Here is a 17,381-nt window from a genome sequence, read left to right as displayed (position 1 = left end):
AACCTAAAACTAAAAACACCTTTCAAAGCGAGAGGCAAAAAGTATTTATTTGAGTTCAAAGAATAGCCATTTGGGACATGCTGGTTCAGAAAGAAGCTCAAATAGGAGAAAAAGGCAGTAGATATTTATGAGAAAGGGAAGGGGGACAATTACATCAATAGAAGGAAGGCATTTCTATTGGTGCTGATAAGCTCACGGAGCGATGCTGATTCCAAACAAGGATTTTAATTTTCAGTCCTATAGTCATCAGGGAGCAATCATCATCTATGTTTCTTGTTATCGTTGCAAACAGTTCTTTGGGGCATGATGCTGTGTTAGGCCCAGTCCAGAGTTTATTTTTCCATTTTAAGATTCCAAGGTTTGAGGCCTAAGATGTGCGAGGTAGCTCCTCAGGCACGACAGCCCCAGCTCTATGTTAAAGTGGCTCTGTTCGTTCTTAGTTTCTGACACCTGGAAGCGAGGGCAAAGCCAGATCTCTGGACTTGGCATTCAGCCCTGGTGGGCTGTGGTTAGGGAAACTTTTTCTTACATGGTAAGGTTTCAAGCATTTACTTAATCTGGAAGGAGATCAGGTTGGGAATGGTGTGAAGGCAGGTTTTTATTTGGGGTGGGGTGGGGAGGGGAGGAGGGGTTCATCCATCAAGAAGCTTTCCTGGGCTGAGACCTAGAAGGAAATATTGGAGGCACTGTGGCTGGGGCTCCCGAGTTTGCTACTTGAAAAGTCAGGCTGGCTGAGCAGGTTAGAGACCAGACAGAGAAAGGCATCAACATCTGGTCAGAGACTGAGCTACTTGAATTGCAACCCTGCTTTTGGTCTTGGGACTGCTGGTGCAGACTTTGATGTTGTAATTTTTTATTTAAAAAATTTTCTATTATTTTATCTGGGTTCTCCCTACAGTTCCTGTACACAGATCCTCATTTAGTAGTTAATATAGGCATGCGATATAATGTTTTTCTCAGAAAACTATCAATATTAGCTTTGTGTAATACACAAAGTTATTGTGCAGTGGGAGTGGATGGCAAGGGTTCTTGAGGTTAAAAACAAATCTACTCTGTTTTCAAACTGGCTGTTCAAACAGGAGAGAGCATGCACAATGTATAAGCACATGTTTGATTAAAGCTCACTATTTTGGAGAAAACACAAAAACAAAAGGAAAGTACTATTTAAGCATGCTAAATATAAAATAATAATACACACTACCGATAAGCCTGTAATGAAAGTGAAATACTAATATACTGCCGGTGGCATTGCAAACAGGAGAAACAGTGCCAATTTATTTAGAAACCATTAAAAATTCACATTCCTTGACGAAGTGATCCCATTCTAGGAGTATATCCTAAGGAAATAATAACAAAAAATGAAAGAAGCTGTACACACAAATACGTAACCTAGAGGTTATTTATAATAGTGGAAAAACTGGAAACAACCAGTCTCCTAAAGGATGATGTGTTAACAAGATGGATGATTGCATGGGCACTAAAGTAATAATTATGATGATTATGGAGCAACACGGTAAACAGTTATGATATACTACAATATAAAGCTTACACATATGCATAGCAAAGCACTGGAAGTGAAATAATGAAAACACTAGAATTTTTATTATTCTCATCACAATATTTTGCAAATCAACCACAAAAACTAGGCTCACGAGGATGCAGATTTGACCTGTGAGCATTGACTGACTAACGCATCCAGGGTTGTGTTCCCTCATGAATAGTACCTTGAAAACAAATACTTCACAACCGCATTAAGAGATAATGCTCTAGTATTATTGAAGGGGGGTTAGAAAACACATGAGTAAAAGTCTTCCGTGCAAGGCGACCTGCAGGGGAGCAGCACATGGAACAGGAAAGATTTCTAGGAACCTGACACAGTCCAGCCTCCTTAAGATCTTTGCTCAAGTCAGCTCTGGAAAATGTGTGACTCTGGAAAAGTAGGGTTAAGAATAACCTGTAAAATAAAACTTAAAAATGAATAATGATGGTAAAGAGTGAATGCTATTTGACTACTATGCTTTGCATCCCAAGTCAGGGTCAGTGAATAGTTATCGCAGTTGCTGCTTCTCCAAATAACCGTGTTTTCCCCAAAGCCTCTGGTAGCCAATGCCAAGCAAATGTATCTCACTTCAGCAACCACACTGTAGCCATGGAATACGAGCTGAGCCCATAGCACTTTGAGGCTCTTTCACCTGTGGTTCTATAATATGTTCCCTTTAAATCTCTGTGTGATGAGCCAACATTAGTCACTTAGGCTTCTGGGAACCCGGCTCCTCTGTAGCCCCGTGGCCTGGACGTCCAGATGGGTAGGGAAACGCTAGAGTCCTGTGACTAAGAGCTTTGGAATCAGGAGGATCTGCATTGACATCCTAAACTCATCACTTCCTAGTTATATGATGTTGAAAGATGAATTTCTCAATGTCTTCACCTTAAAATTGTGACCATAAATCACCACCTTACTGGGCTGCTGTGATGGTAGAAAAAGCACTTTGTGTGGTTTTTGGTGAATACTAAATATCTGCTAAGTGATGGCTACTATTCATTATTATTATTATTATTATTATTATTAAAAATTCCCAAGAGTTCCTAGAGAAACCAGAGACACAAATGGGGCAGTGTTCTAATGCCAAAGCTGGGAGCCAGGAAAAAGGCACGATGTGCCTGGAGGTCAAGCCTTTGCAGCCTCCCAGAGATAGCACTCCTGGCCTGCCCAGGGCACAGTCCACACTCTGGCTCCCACTCTCCCCCAGATGAGCACAGACTTTAACAGACAGTTCCTTGATACGGAGGGTTCACATCACAGGCAGGAAGGGGCTGGCCTGGGAGGCAATGACGGCCTTGCAGAACATTCAAGAACAGCTCTGGGACTGACTGTGTCCACTCCGCTTTTTCCCGCTCCAGCTGCAGGGGCTGAAGGGATCGGCGTGTCTGGGGAAGAAGTACAGCTACTGTGTGCAGGAGGCCTCGCTTCCCATGGGCCGAAGGGAAGAAATAAGCCCTCACCTCTAGAAAAGGCTGTGTGGTATCTCCCATTCAAAAAGAAGAGCCATATCTTCCATCTGTGTATTTTAAGTGACTCAGGCTTGAGGAATTTGGGGTGGGCCTGAATTGCACTTCGATGTGGGACTATTTATACAAGGTGTGAGATGCACATTCCAAAGGACTGACACCCACAGTGGCCCCCACATAATAGTCAGTAATAAGCAGAACTAACATTTATTGAGCAGCTACAATGGGCCAACTACAGTTTTATAGGCTGCCACTCATTGAATCCCTCACCGCCATCTTCGAGCCCTAAATTGCATTATCCTCATAACACACTTGGAAAAACTGCGACCAAGTTCATTAACTTGTCACAGCCATACTGCCAGAATGCATAGAGCGGAGACTAGAAACCAGATCCGTTCTCACCACAGTGCTTTCCTAGCTTGGTAAGAAATGTGTTGGAAAAGCAAATTCCTTTATTCCAATGAGAACACAGGAGAGAAAGCAAGTATTTGTGTTTGTATAGCTAGAAGAATGCCCATCAAACGTGAATCCTACACATAAAGTACCATAAATAAGAGGTGTGACCTAGAGAAAGTAGGTTTTACTTAACAGTCTAAAGTATTTCCTATGTTTAGAGCAGTGGTTCTCAACGGAGTGCAGTTTTGCCCACAGCAATGCTGGAGACAGTTTTGGTTGTCACAGCTTCAGGGGTACTCCTGGCATCTAATGGGGTATACGCCAGGGACCCTGCTTAAAATATCCTAGAATGCGTAGGACAGCCCCCTACTTCGGAGAATTATCAGGCTCAAAATGTCAATAGTGTGAGGTTGGTTTAGAGGATACAGGTCCTTGTTTATCTTCTACGCCTGGTTGTGAGCCAAATATATCACTCCTAAAAATAGGCCAAGATAAAAACCAACATAAGTGTGCCTCTTGTGCGTACAGGAAATATGGCTAATTTCAAACCTCACTCCCCTCTTCTATTCATCATTTGCTCATTTTATTTGATTTTATATTCAATGTAATCAAAACCTCTAATATTAAATCATTTTCTAACTTTTAGAACCCTCACAGGCAAGCTATTATAAGAATCAAGATTGGATGATTTAAACAGGTATGCTCAATTAATTAATTAGTATGTATGGGAGAAGTTAGGAGATAAAAGAAGGACAAAGGAAGATTGATGTGGCAATAAAACTAAACTCTGCTACCAGCACTTTGGTGGGAGAAGTGGGACACATTCTCAGTTGTACTGGTTTCATTTCTGCCACTACCTGCCCCCAACAAGTGGAGGGACGTTTGTCTCTGACAGAATGAGTAAGAAGTCACCCCTACCCCCCTGACTGCATGAAGACTGAGGTCAGCATCCCAGACACAATGGGTATCAGGATGGCAGCGGGCTTAGGCTAAGGGCAATTAAAAGGTGATACATACAGACAGTGACCTTTCCTAACCTTGTGAGGGTTAATTTATGTGTGGACTTGACTGGTCCATGAGGTACCCAGATGTTTGGCAAACCAGTATTCTTTTAATTAAAAAATATATTTTGATTGATTTCAGAGAGGAAGGGAGAGGGAGGGAGAGATAGAAACATCAATGATGAGAGAGAATCATTGATTAGTCTGCCTCCTGCATGCTCCACATTGGGGATTGAGCCTACAACCTGGGCATGTGCCCTGACTGGGCACTGAACCATAACCTCCTGGTTCATAGGTTGATACTCAACCACTGAGCCATGCCAGCTGGGGTGTGAAACAGTATTTTGAGTGTGTCTGTAAGGGTGTTTCTGGGTGAGATTGACATTTGAATCAGTAGACTGAGTAGAGCAGATTGTCTTTGCTAATGTGGGTGGGCCTCAGTCAATCCACAGAAGGCCTGGATAGAACAAAAGACAGAGTGAGGGAGAACTGACTCTCTGCCTGTTTTTGAGTTGGGACATCAGTATTTTCCTGCCTTTGGACTGGAACTTACACCATCAGCTGTCCTGGGTCTCCATTTTACTGGCCAAAGATCTTGAGGTGTAGATCTTAAGCCTCCATAATTGTGTGAGCCAATTCCTCATTCTCTCTCTGTAAATATCTATTTATAGATATATACATATATCTTCTATTGGAAAACCAATATCTCCCATTGGTTCTGTTTCTCTGGAGAACACCAACTAACACAGCGTTTGTAGACAACAATGACTAAATAGTAAGCACTATCATCAACCTAGTACTTACCACGTGCCTAGCCTCCTACAAAGAATCTGTGTCCATTTTGCAGCAACCTGAGGAGTAAATACCATGACCTCAGTACAGACATGCTTCAGAAATACTGTGGGGTTCATTCCAGGCCACCACAATAAAGTGAGTATTGCAATAAATAGAGGGTCTCACCTTTGATTTATAAAATATGCAACATTGGTGAAGCACAATAAAGTGAAGTGCAATAAAACGAGGTGTGCCTGTACACAGATGAAGAAAGTCAGGCTCGGAGAGATAAATGACCTAACACACGTTGCAGCCTGTAGGCCAGTCTGTGACCCTTGATCTGGTTATGACATGTCAGGAGCCCAGATTCCAGAAGTGCTAAGCAGGAAATATGAGATCCCAAGGGCCCGTGGGGACATTTCCAGGGAATCATTTATACCTAGACAGGAGAGGAAGGCCTTGACCTCTGTCCCCTACTCTCTCAGCCCTAAGAGAGTTTTATTGTTTCAATTAGAATGTGATTGGCTCCTGATTATAACAGAAGTCTTTCTGCAGTCCTCTGCAAAAAGGAGTGGCTCTGCAGTCCTCATTGGCTTGGGCTGACACCTCTCTTTAGGGAGTGTTAAATGAGTGAAGCTTGACCATCACCACCACCATCACACACACACACACACACACACACACACACCGCCTCTGAGTGAGAGATACAAGAATGGACTTCTGTGCAAACTGTCCCTCTCCTTTTTTTCTGGCCCTAGGAAAGAAAACACACAAACCAATAACATTATATTTGTCCTCTTACTGTTCAACTACAAGTAGAGCTGCTAGTCTATAATATGCGGCTCAAAATCCTCTTGGAAATGGACTCTGGTTCCTCTGGATTAAATTGAGTCTCTGGATTCCAGGGTTCTAAAAACTCCGAGATTCTCAAACTTGAGCCCATCAGAGTCGTCTCATAAAGGTTCTTACAATTTTTATTTTGTCCAGCCTCTCTCCAATTCCATTGATTAAGAACATCCAGAGGGAGGTCTGGAACTCTCTATGTTTAACAAGCAGCTCCGTGATTTTTATAAAGCCAGCTTGGCACAGATCCATGGGAAAAAACATCCATGTCTTTTCCCCAGTGCTTAGATAGTAGTTATTTGTCCTTTAGACAGAGAAAAGTGTGTAGACAGTGGGGAAACTTGTTTATAATCTTGTTCACGTCATACAATAAAATACCAAGAAACCTGGATATAATATAATGCAGTGCTCCAAACACTGGGTTTTAGAGGGATACCAACTGGAGTGGCAAGACCCGAGCAAGCTATCCAAACCATCCCAAATCCTGGGGATCAGGTATGTTCCATCATCCCAGTATTGTTTAGTTTCTACAGGCTGATTCACCACGCATCAATCAACCAAGCAAGGAAGCAACACGTATTCCACTGAGCACTTACTAAAATGTTCAATGTTGCCTTGGGGCCTGTAGGCCTGGGGGAGTTTTGAACTGATCATTGCATTTATCATACTATATCAGAATCCCTTCATGACATGTCTGTCTTTAGATTAATGCTTCTTGACCTTTATTATACTTAGAAATTCCCAGGAGAGCTTGATGAAGCACAGATTTTGGGCCCCAAGTGGAAAGAATCAGACTCAGTAGGTCTTGAGTGGTTCTGTGGATCTGCATTTGCTTACAGAGCACACCGATGTTGCTAGTCTGAGGACCACTCTTCAAGCACCACTGCTCCTTACCCCAAGCTTCTTCAGGAACAAGTATGCCTCTTTCTTCTTTCTGAAGGGTGAGGTAGTTATGCCTGGAATATGGAAGGTGCTCTAAAATGTTTGCTGAATGAATGAATGTCTGTTGAAAGCTACATGAGTGAGGTTAGCAGTTTTCTAAAGCAAAGGAAGAATTTATTTAGTGGCCATCGCATTGATCTAATGAGAACTGGTTTAGGAATTTGAACTCTAGAAATTCTTGGTGATAATATAGGACACCTGTCATATTTAGTCTCAAGTCATGATTTCCCCAGGCAAAACCTCACCCAACAGTATGGACATCTTGAATCAGAAGCCTGCTGACAATAGTAGCTACCACCTTGCACCACGTGAATATGGGATGATACGTTTCTGGAAGAAAGTATCCAGACCAGATGCTCTCAACATGGAGACATTTGTACAGCCAATTAGAGACTACTCCAGTGATTCTCTTCTCTGCACTGGACAGAGGCACGCATCTCAAGTCATTAAATTCCAACAGCAACTCTAAAAGCCTACAGGACTTTCCAGAAGAAAACTCTGTCCACTGGCTCAAGCAACGATTAATCTCATGAGAGAGCATAAGAATACAATTGGACATTTAATCCAAGTTGTGACGGAAATTCCTCCCCATCTCCACAACATGAGACCAGCTGGAAGATGATCTTCTGAGTGATTGTGTCCTCATTTCTCGCCCAGCTCTGTACTCCCCCTCACTCGGTCACAGAGCATGGTACCCTGTGTGTTCGTCAACTGCATGAATAATTCAAGTTCCTTTTATTTTTTAAAGTTCATCTATCTCCCTCCTTGTGTTTCTATTTAATCTTTTTTAATTTCAGAGGCCTCTCTGTTGACCAAGGCAATGGCATTATTGGAAAAATATTCCCTAAGAGTCACTTCTTTAGAAAAAAAATACCCCCAAAACTCTGCACACCCTGCAGCTTTTCAAAGAGAAAGAGAAGAACACACTTTTTAATGAGTATACAAGGTACACTTAGTGTTTCTCCCTTTGCATGCCAAGTCTCAAGGGGCTAGAAGTATCTCTTTGAAACAATGCCATACAAGCTAAATAAATAGGAACAAATAATGCTGCTAACAATAACGGATGTCACCATACAGCATCTTACAGTGGGAGGGTATTTTAGAACAGTGCTTCTCACATTTTAAAGTGACTATGAGTCACCTGGGTATTTTGTTAAAATGCAGATCACACAGGTCTAAGGGGCTCTCAGGCAACACAATGCTTGTCTATGAGTGGCAAGGCCATAGCGTTCCTTAATCTAGAGCAGCCCTGTCCCATGGAGCCTTCTGCATTGTCCAGTATGGCAGCCATTAGCCACATGTAGCTACTGAACACTTGATATGTGGCTAGTACCTGGTAGAAATGAATTTTATTTAATTTTAATTCATTTAAGTTGAAATGAATTACAGGTTACATGGGCCTAATGGCCTCCATATTGAACAGCATATCTTTGTAGAATTGAAAACTGAGACTGAAAGATTTGGTAAAAAGGTTTTAGAAAGAAGAAACCTTAAAAGACAAGTGAAGCCCCAAATCTTTGCACCCATGTGGTAAATTTGATTCTGATCCCTTCTCTCCTCCTTCCTGCTTTCTCTAGGGAGGGCTCCAGGCTTCCCCTCTTTCTCCAGCATGTTCCCAGAATCACTCTATAAACAAATAGTAATTAGGAAAGACTTTGTAAACACTCTGAAGTGCAGAACATTATCTCGTTTACATGAACCCTCTGATTTGGCAAAACAAAGCAAAAAATCTTATGAGAAATAATTCTTTTGTTATGGTCCTTTCACCTTGGGGTATGTCCCCCAGGATTCTGAAGACAGGCTCTTAGCTTATTTCTTTGCTCTGGGTTTTGGCCCTTCGGCCTGGAACAAGGGGAAAAAATGCAAATAGTTCAGACATTCTAGAAAAGTTTAAAAGGAAAGAGAGCTCAGTTCAAGTTGAGTCCCCCCAAATGAGAAAATGCTGAGAGTGGGGAAAGGGTAGGGCTTAGTTTTGTCTGAACTGGATCCGTCAGCTCTCAGCAGTCTGTAATCTATATTACAGCTAACAAGGTTTGGGGATCTTCCCTGGGCTGGTGAGTACTAATTTCCATTGAGGAAAAAGTTATGAGGCTTGGATGTCTTAATGATAACAGATAATTTCTCTGTGTTGGCAGAGCTACAAAGCACGTTGCTATGAAAACTGCATGAATTGGGCTATTTCTTTTGTGTACACAGTTTTCCCTTAAAGAACCCACGTGGGAGGAGTTGCTAACCTGCTTGGGGACCCTAGTGATTAATTGCTTGAACTGGCTGGTGGCCATCAGGATGATCTTGCAATTTACCAGGTTCCATGCAGAATTATGAGACTGAAGGTTTAATGGGATTTCAGGTAATAGAGCCCAGATGTCCAAGACTATGATGTTTGAAATAACACTGCTTACAAGGCTGCAGGGCTTAAACTTTATTTCTTTCTTGCTTCGTAGATGTCCCTGTTCCCTTCTTTATGTCATCTTGGACCAGTCAAATGCTCAGGCCCTCAAGTTGACCTATGAGAGGTCATTCAGGGACCGCACCTGTGGCCAATGGCCTGGAGACACACAAGCTCCCTACCTTCCTGCCCAGGCTCTTAGGATTACTTTCAGCCAAGGATACAGTAATTAACAGCCTGACTGCCACCTTGCACTATGCAGCACTTACCTTCCAAATTGCTTTCACGCAACTAATTGCATTTTATTCTGTCAGGGTTCAGGAGGAATGGGCTGGGACAGGCACTATTATCTTTATTTGGATGAGGAAGCTATGGTACACAGAAGAGAAGGGACAATAATAGTTAACATTTGCGGAACCCTTATGTGCCAAGAAGTACTGTTCCCCTGGCGCTTCTGTGCATCATTGCCTTTAAGCCTCATAACAACTTGGAGGTCGATACGATTATCAGCTCCACTTAGAAGCTGAGAAAACTTCGGCTCCTCGAGGCGGATCACCCAGCTAATATCTGAAGGAGCCGGGATGGAAGCTGGCCTTCTGGCTCTTAGTTACCATGCACTGCCACCTCCCTCTGAAAGTACCATCAGCATCACAGACAAGACCTGGAGGCTGCTCTTGCTAATGCAACATGCATTTCTCATCATTTGTGAGATGGAAGAAAAATCCCAGGCACGTTTTTCTAATGAGATGACCTTGCATCCCTATTCGCTGTCCTCCTCCGGACAACACCATCTCCTGATGTCCGAGAACTGGGGCATTCTACTTAATACATCCACTTGGTAAGAATATTCCAGGGCCTTTATGACCATGCTTCAGCCTCTCCTTCCAGCCTTATGCACTCAGGCATAGGAATTGGTGAAATTCTTCCCATACTGCTGGTCCTTTGTTTACATGGTCTCTCCTTCTTTCCTCATCCTCCTGCCCAAGTTCTCCCTTTCCTACAGGGCCAGCTCACAGGCCACTTCAAGAAGGCTCCCATAGCCAAACCGGTTTGGCTCAGTGGATAGAGCGTCTGCCTGCGGACTGAAAGGTCCCAGGTTCGATTCCGGTCAAGGGCATGTACCTTGGTTGCGGGCACATCCCCAGCGGGAGAAGTGCAGGAGGCAGCTGGTCAATGTTTCTCTCTCATCAATGTTTCTAACTCTCTATCTGTAAAAAATCAATAAAATATATTTTTTTTTAAAAAAAAGAAGGCTCCCATAGTCACACACAGCCTGCCTCCCTGTTCTGGAACTGTATGAATGAGTTTGTGGGGTGAATGGGTGAACAATGGAATAAATAGACATCACTTCTCCATTGAGGTACCAGGGACTTTGCGAAACACTGGGGATATAAAGATGAATAACAAATAGCCCTGCCCTAGCTGGTTTGGGTCAGTGGTTAGAGCATCAGACTTGAAAACTGAAGGGTTCGATTCTGGACAAGAGCACATACCTCATTGCAGGCTCAATCCCAGGCGGCAGTCAAAGCCCATGTAGGAGGCAACTAATCATTGTGTCTCTCTCACAACGATGTTTCTCTCTTTCTCTCCCCCTCCCTTCCACTCTCTAAAAAATATCCTTGGGTGAGGATTAACAAGCGACAACAAACAAAGCTTCATTGTCCTCAGGAAGCTCCCAGTCTAATGGAGAGATGGACATGGGAAACCGCTACTACATAAAGCCCCGCATGCTATCATAGAAGGTCAGGGTTCCAGGGGAGCAGTGAGAAGAGGTGGGGGTTGTTCATTGGTGTTTACAGATATGCTGGAATCTTCCCCACGCCTTACATGGGAAACTTCATGTTTGTGTTTTATGCATCTTTGCACAGCTGCTGAGCAATCACCATCATCTCTAAACCGAGCAAGTCTATATTAAATATTGACCCTTGCTGCTGCCCATGGTGGTGACCCAATCGGAGCAGGGGAAGTTCCCGCTATTTCCTTAGGGTGAGTGTGCAGCAGTGGCGCAAACCACTGTTTTCTTCTGTAAGGGGCCGAGGGAAGTTTAATGGACTGCCTTAGGATTATTAGTATAGTTCCTGCAAGTCTTCCTCAAACCTACTCGTGATCCCCAGGGCTGGGAAATAGTTCTTATTTAAAATGATTCCTATTTCAGGGTAGCTATTCTAATTATTTAGGATTATGTGACCCCTCATAAAACTCTGCACAAATAGGCCTTTTTATTGGTTATTCTTCTCAACAGGATTGTGAGGGAATCTTGGGCAATGGCCTAGCCTCCTGGAAAGCTTTCTCTAGAGAGTTCAAGTTTGGTTTCAGGAGACTGCAACTGTGTTTCATTCACATTTGTGAGGTTTGTTAGAGACAGCAGGTGCAATGGCTCTCACCACACAGCATTTGCATCTTCCCAGAAACACCAACCTGTGTGGCCCTATCATTTGAAGGAATCTGTGTGAGAATTTTGAAAATAACAGGTTCCTCTACTTGTAAGTTTTGAGACCAGTTAAGTGATTGAACCTCTCTGAGCCACCGCTTCCTCATCTGCAAAAGGAGGGAATTCAGGTATGTTTTGCAGATGATTTTGTGAGAACTACTATTTTTCATTGTAACCAAGATGCATTTTTGTTTGTTTAATAGTTTTTTGTTGTTTTTCTCCTTTCATCTATTCAGAAGGTCCTGAATTTTTGGCAATTTCTCTGTCTTCAGGCATGAGCTTGTGCACAATAGGCAATCCTTCCTCATGCAGGCCTGTAATAACACTCAACACACCTTCATCTACTTGTGAGAGCATAAGGAGTGCGAAACTCACTATTGCTGGTTTGCAAAAATGTATGAAATTGAGGTCACGCTTCCAATTTCACTCATGTGCCTCACTAATGGCTCTCTAGTTCTATAACTTTTGACATACAAGATAAATTTTCATTTCAATGTCAAATTATAGTGTAATACTTCTCAAGCATTTTTAAATAGCAATTAAACTCAACAAGGGGAATTTTAATAGCATACATAACATGAGTGAAGTGATGAAAATATAAATAATCATAGCCAAACTCATGCATGCGTGGCTGCCATATGACCTAAAGTGATTATAAGGCTGCCTACATTGTCAAATGTACAATTCAAAACTGTTAAAATAGGGGAAAAAAGGTGCATTTCAGATGCAATGAAATACAGTAAATAAAGGAGCATATACTATGGGTCCTGCACCCAACAGATGCCCAACAAATCTCAAATCCCTTCCCATTAAATAACAGAGAATGGTGAACCTTGAAAGAGTGCAGGGGGGCTGGGCTCATATTTTTGCAAAGAGATAAAATGCTGGATAACATTTATATTTCAGAAACTAGAAAACCATGAATGATCTCCAGAGAAATCAATGTATTTTTCCAAACACTATGTGAGAGATGACTGCAAATTCTCTTTTGCAGCCTCTCTCCCTACATCCCATTGAGAAGTGGAGTCTTTCCCCTACCCCCTTGGATCTGGGCCAGGCCTGAGACTGCTTTGTCCATTAGAATATGGCAGATGGCACTGGGTCAGGGTGGGGTCTAATCTTTAGGAGGACTGGAAATGTCAGCTTCCTCTTCCTTAGAATTCAGTGGCTGTGCTATGAATAAGCCAAGGAGAGGCATGGAGAGGCTCCCATGGAGGAGAATTGAGGCTCCCAGCTAACATTCCAGCTGAGCAACCAGCCATGTGTCCGGACTAACTTGCCAGCCATTTTGAGTGTGTCATCTTGGATGTGGCTCTCTCAGCTCCAGCTGACAGCATGTGGGGAAAATAGAAGAGGACCTTACTGAGCCTTGCCCAGATTACAAGATCATAACCAAATAACCGCTGTTGTTGTTTTGAGCCTCTAAAATATGAGGTATTTGGTTATGCATTAATGGATAAGCGAAATTCAGTACCTTGTTAATTTTCACAGATGTTCTAAGCTAGACCTAGTCTAGACCCTCAAAGAGCAGAACCTGGAAGTGAATCTAGATCTTCTGACTCCTGGACTAAGACCCTTGCATAATTATTCTACACACTGAAGTTATTAAGGTATAAGCATGGCTTGTAGGGCTCCTACTGTCTTACCCCTTAGCTGACATCTGACCGTATTATGAGATGAATCTAGGCCAATTCTGGGAAAGAAATAGGGATTAAAAAAATATTTAAGAGGGAGAAAGTTTCGGTATAACACACACACACTTCCTTGTACATACTGTTTCCTCACGAACTGGGACTTCCTGACCACCTCTGCCTCATAAATTCCTAATATTTTAAGGCAAGTTCAGATAGCGTCTTCTCTTTGCCATGATATACAACGCATTTGCTCCCTCCTCTGAGTTCCTCTACCTCTACTGGAGTATAGGTATAACACACACACACACACACACACACACACACACACACAATCTTAAACCTAGCTTGGAATTTAGGAGCAGAGTTGATGAATTAGGTGTGTCAATGTGTCTGTGATATGCCCAAGCTTTTTAGGATACCCTGTGGTGGCCTCAAGGAATAACATCCTTGTGGAAACAAGGAAGAATCACTGGGGACCTCAGTCATCTCAGTCATGGGTTACTCAGGATGGAGACATAGATTACTTGTTGACAGAGTAGAGACACACGGAATCATGTGTCTTGAGACAGTAAGGCTTCACATAGGGACAAAAGTCTGGCTGACCACAGTCTCACTTTCAACAGCAACTACGAGCATTTCACATTGCTGCTCACTTTTCTGTGCCAGGATGTCAAGATCTTCTGTTTTTGACATCTAGCCGCCAGTGTGCTGAGGCTGTGGTTTCTGCAGTGTGTGGGAGCCGACAGTAAGAGTGGGTGCCCTTGTTAGAGACATCGAGGTCTAAAGAGGCAACACGGCCAGGCATTTCTACTTGCAGGGCCATGTTCATCTACAGAGGCTTCAGGAGAGAGATCTTTTTTGTCTCAGAGAAACTCCAAATATCACTGAAGCAGGAAGCATTTTAACAGGTGTATATGCAGGATGCTATCTACCATGGGTAGAGATGTTCATTAGAAATGTGGCGTTGAATTTCTTTTGGAAATCAAAAGGGGAGGGAAAGTACAGAAAAAGTACTGAGTTGCAGAAGTGTGGGGCTATTTAGTGTAGGGGCATATTACTGTAGCATAGTAAGTAAATGTGGTGTTGAATTCAATACCCAGGTTTATCTTTGCATGAAAGCTACAGCACTCATGAAATTGTAATTCTTTACCACGACTTTCTGGTTGACGACAGAGTTCCTATTTCTTTCTTGCTACAGAGATTGCATGATCCACAAAGCCTAAAATATTTACTACATGGTTCCTTCCCCCCAAAAGTTTGCTAACTACTAATACAGAGTATGGAAATAAATCTAAATATCAATGAAAGCCTTTAAGAAGTTTATATATTGCAAGAAAAATGGATGTTACCAAGTGCTCTCTATTCCATGGAAATGCATGAAGTGCCCTTACATCCTCACTCAGCGTAAGTTCTGAGAGGAAGCTAGCAGGATAGAAGCCCAAGGTCCTATAGGCAGTACCAATTAGTAGCAGTTGGTAGAGGACTGAAGAAATAGAAAAAGTGCTGAATTGCATCAGTGTGGGGCCATTTAGTGTAGCAGCATATGTACTATAGCATAACCAATAAACTGATGTGCACAAGGAGAGATTAAAAAAACTTATTTAGGTGCTTAAAAGAGAAACTCAGTAACCTGAAAACCCTTAAGTATTGGAGCTTATTCTGAATGTTTCTTGATAAATATCAATCACCCATAAATATGGTGTGAGACTTCAGGGAACCACTGATATGAGTTTGTGTGAATAATATATATATATATACTGTTCACTATACATTCCCCTACATTCCCTTTTCCCTTTCAGTCCCTGGTCCCAGCGTTCGTCTCTTAGGCGCTTGCAATAGTCCTTATCTAATCTCTTCCTCTCTATTCTTTTGCTCTAATCTATTCAAAACACTCTTACCCGATTAGTCTCCCTAAAAAACTACCTGCCTCGCTCATCAGCACATACTAAGTGTATATCCACTATGGCAAGAGATTGTGCTAGATTCTGAGGGAGACTCAGAGCTGGATAAGGGAGTTTTTGCCCACAAAGTGCTTAAAATACTAAGGAGGAATGACAATATCCCTATAGTGGATGCAGAAAAAAGGTTTATTGGGCTTTACAGAAGACAGGGACTGCTGTTGCATAGATAGATCCTGTAGAGAGGGTGAAGTTTGAACTGGGCCTTCAAAGAAAGAAGGAAAGAGGGGAAGGGGATTCTGGGAAGTCAGTGATATCAATCTCCATGGGAAGACCTCCTAGGGCACCACATTCCTCACAGGATAAATTCTATTGTACAGGGCTGTATCTGAAGCTTTCTAAAATCACCATTCACCAGCTCCACCATCTCTCCTGATGACTCTTGGTGCCTTTCTGACTCTGAGTTTTGGGCATGCCCTTCCTAACATTTAGAAAAGCTTTCTGTTCCCTATGTTTATCTCAATGCCATCTGTTCATTGAGATCCACCTTCTCCATGGGCCTCATCATGGGGCTCTACTCCAGTGCTTGGTCACATATAGTCCTACCTGTACACTCACACCAAAAGCAGCTTGTAGCCCAAGTTCTATAGCACCAAAGCTCACCTGCATCCCAAAGACAAGCACACCAATCACAGGCTTGGATATTAAATTGCTATTAGAGCCTAACTCCTTATTCTCAACGCATTTACGTTTTCCACTGTGGATCAGTGACAAATAGTTCACAGCCTGGCACTGGTGTGCAGCCCACACTTTAAACAGCACTGCTTTAGTCAACTACATCTGTTCTTCCCATAAATCTTTAAAGAACTTATTGTCCATTTTAGGGGCTAAACATGGTGGTTTGCCTGGCTGGAATGGCTGAATGGTAGAGTGTCAACCTATGAACCAGGAGGCCATGGTTCGATTCAGGGTCAGGGCACATGCCCGGGTGTGGGCTTGATTCCCAGTGTGGGGCATGCAGGAGGCAGCCAATCAATGATTCTCTCTCATCATTGATGTTTCTCTCTCTTTCTCTCCTTCTCCCTTCCTCTCTGAACTCAATTAAAATATATTTTAAAAACAAACAAAAAAACTTGGTGGTCTGTTTGAGTTAACTAATTTGCATTCACTGCCAACATTTGAAATCAGGAGATTTATACATCTTTGAAAAAGTTGGCAGTTGTGGCATCATTGTCCCACATCTACAAGTGGCCATAGTTGGCTGCAGCTCAAGAGATCTGCCTTTTCAGATAGGAGATGAACTCTCCAGTTCTCTGCAGTCCCCACTGCACCTCCTGCTGCTCTCAGAACAGCTCACCTCACTCCTTTGGTGATTGCCTGAACCCTGCAGGCAGTTGTGTTGGCCACACTGGTCTATGATGTGCATCTTGCTGCTTTAATTACATTATTACATATCCTAATTGCTTGTTTATGCATCTGTCTTGGGTTCATATCGAGATGCACATTCCTGGAGGGGGAGAGAGCATGCCCTGTACTTCTTCTCAGTCTCTCTCAATGGACAGCACATATAACAAGCAAGTCCTTAATAAGGACATTTTAAATAACTGAATGAAGAAATGAGCTATTCTGCTAGGTTGTAAATCTAAGTACAAATCCTACATCAAATGTACCAAGTAATTTCGGTTACACTCTCTGGTGGACGGGAAACAGCTACACATTCTTTGACACCCCCTCCAGTGAGAGATGAGGGTCTGTTTCTCCTCCCCGTGAATGCAGGTTGGCCTCTGACTGCTTTGGCCAGTGGAGAAGGCTGGAATGATGCCATGCCCGATCCAGGCCTGGCCTGCAAGGACAGGCAGTTTCCATGTGCTCTGTTGAGAAGTCTGACTGCCCTGCAGGAGAGATGATGAAAAGAAGCCTTGAGGGTCTACGGAGAGACTAAGGACCTGGCTGAGCCATCCCTGCCAATGCACCAGGAATGTGAGGAAAGCGGTCTTGGACTAGCCCTGCCACCACCTGAGGACCACACAGGAACCACATTCACTGCCATATGAGGCTCAAAAG

The 17,381-nt window shown here is 42.9% G+C and overlaps 1 protein-coding gene across 1 annotated transcript in view; it reads right to left on the bottom strand.

The window, feature by feature from the left end:
• Positions 1–17,381, bottom strand: part of SAMD12 (sterile alpha motif domain containing 12) — a 335,667-nt gene that overhangs the window by 5,408 nt on the left and 312,878 nt on the right. The gene's annotated exons all lie outside the window — the stretch shown is intronic.

Source organism: Myotis davidii, unplaced genomic scaffold (assembly GCF_000327345.1).
Source record: "Myotis davidii unplaced genomic scaffold, ASM32734v1 scaffold1, whole genome shotgun sequence".
Lineage (NCBI taxonomy): Eukaryota > Metazoa > Chordata > Mammalia > Chiroptera > Vespertilionidae > Myotis > Myotis davidii.
Note: the sequence above shows the minus strand (reverse complement) of the source record. Positions and strands in the feature narration are given on the sequence as shown.